A 2,501-nucleotide genomic window follows, 5' to 3' on the forward strand; every position below is an offset into this window, starting at 1 on the left:
CTGCAGCCTGGATCCTCCCCCTCCATCTTCCTGGAGGGAGCTGAGGAGCTGGTTGCCATGGAGACAGGAAAGAGGCAAGAGGGATGCAGGGAGACACTGGGGTCAGGCCGAGAGCGGACACCTTAGACCCTCTGAATCACATACAGTGGCAGCACACAGGTACATACCCTGACATCCATGGAGTTGGGCGCCAAGTCCCCTCCCCAACATATACAGTCACAAAGGCCCCGCTGCAGACACACCTATGCCCAGACTCACAGGTGCTCAAACTCACATAGTTACTCCCAGGCACACTCTGATGTACAAAGGCTCACAGGGGATAGACTCATAGACTTATCCATAATATACATCCAGTCATGTGGACCCAAAGCCACACCACAGGTTCTCCTCACAAATGGATAGGTACACACCTCCTATTCAGGTAGTCACATCTAATATCCAGGTATGTCCCAGGTGTGCGTACTCAGAGCCACAACAACTCCTCGCTTGGCCACACACACCCAGAAAAGTTAGAAACACATGAGCATAACCGCAGGCATACATGGCCTATGTCAATATAAAACACACATGTAAGGGACATGTGATGTACAGATTCAATATGCCTTGCACATAGACTCAATCATGCCTTGCACACAAATAATGTTATCATACACATTTAGATACACAGCCACGCATAGTCTTACATGCACAATGCACTGGAACCTCAGAGGCCAATCACAGTGACATACACCACGCACATGGGGGGCCGTGTACTGCTCAGCCCCCACCCCTGAGTCATGCCTGTGGCCCCAGCTCCACCCCACCCAAGCCCTCCCATTTGGACACACACCACACAACAGCATGGTCGGTCATGCACTCACACTCACACACAAACACAAACCTCCTCCTAGATATTTTTAAACCCAGGCTAGTTCTGCTGCCATGGCAACCGCCCCAAACCCATCGCCATGGCAACCTAACGTCAGCTTTCCAAGCGCCAAATCCTGGGGGATTGCAAGGCCCCAATCAGAGGCCGGTGGAGGGGGCTGCCGCACCCTCTGCCTTCATCCGTGCCACCCCAGTGCCCCCACCCCAGAACTTCCAGGGGGAGGGGCTGCACTCGACTGAGTAGGGGCCGGAGCCAGGGTCACTAGAGACCCAGACTAAGGTGGGATAAACAGAGTTCCAAACCTGTTCTTCCCTCCCACCCATCATTGCTTTATGGAGGGGTTCGTTGGGCCAAGGCTGGAATCTTGGCTCTGCCGTTTCCATGCTGTGTGACATGGGCATGTTCTTTCCGTCTCTGAGCTCCACTCTCCTTATTTGGACAATGTTGTAGTGGCTACTACTGATACTAGTACCCCAAAGGACTGTGGTGACTTAGAGGGTAAAAGCCCAGTCAGACCTGCATCAAAATTCTGACTCCCTCTTTCCAGCTGTGTGAGTTCTGGCAAGGGCTTTACCCTCTCTGTGCCAAAGTTGGGGGGCAAATAATAGCAGAAATTCATAAGGCTATTGGAACGATTCCCCACTCAAGGGGTGTGGCCACTGTTCTAAGCATTTGCATGTATTCTAACTTAAGTCTTTTTTTTATTGTACTTTAGATGAAGGTTTACAGAACAAACTAGTTTCTCATTAAACAGTACACATATTGTTTTATGACATTGGTTTACAACCCCACAACACGCCAACACTCTCCCTTCTCGACCTTGGGTTCCCTATTATCAGCTTTCCTGTCCCCTCCTGCCTTCCTGTCCTTGCCCCTGGGCTGGTGCACCCCTTTAGTCTCATTTTGTTTTATGGGACTGCGTAATCTTCTGCTAAAGGGTGAATCTCAGGAGTGACTGACTTCATTACTGGGCTAAAAAGGGTGTTAGGGGCCATACTCTCCAGGTTTCTCCAGTCTCTGTCAGGCCAATAAGTCTGGTCTTTTTTGAGAGTTAGAATTTTGTTCTACATTTTTCTCCAGCTCCGTCCCAGCTAATTTATTTAAGTCTTAAAAACAACCTTATGGGCAGGTACTACTTTTTTTTTTAATGCGTTTTATTTGTTGTTGCTGTTGTTGAGAATATACACAGTAGAGTATACAGCAATTCAACAATTTCTGTATGTATAATTCAGTGACGTTGGTTATATTCTTCAAGTAGTACAACCATCCTCATCCTCCTTTTCCAAATAGTTCTTCCTGGTAAGTACTACATTTATTCATATTTTGCAGGAAAGGAAACTGAGGTCCAGAATAATTGCCTGTGGTCACAGAGCTCCAAAGGTTGGAAGCATGGTGTTATGGATTGAATTGTGTCCCTCAAAAAGAGATGGTGAAGTCCTAACCCTTGGTACCTGTGCATGTGACCTTGTTGGGAAAGAAGGTCTTTGAAGATGTTATCAGTTACGTTAATATGAGGTCATGCTGGAGTAGGGTGAGTCCTAATTCAATATGAGTGGTGTCCTTATAAAAAGAGAAGAGACACAGTGATGATAGCCACGTGATGATGGAGGCAGAGATTACAGTGATGTGTCTA

Source organism: Loxodonta africana, chromosome 11 (genome assembly GCF_030014295.1).
Source record: "Loxodonta africana isolate mLoxAfr1 chromosome 11, mLoxAfr1.hap2, whole genome shotgun sequence".
Lineage (NCBI taxonomy): Eukaryota > Metazoa > Chordata > Mammalia > Proboscidea > Elephantidae > Loxodonta > Loxodonta africana.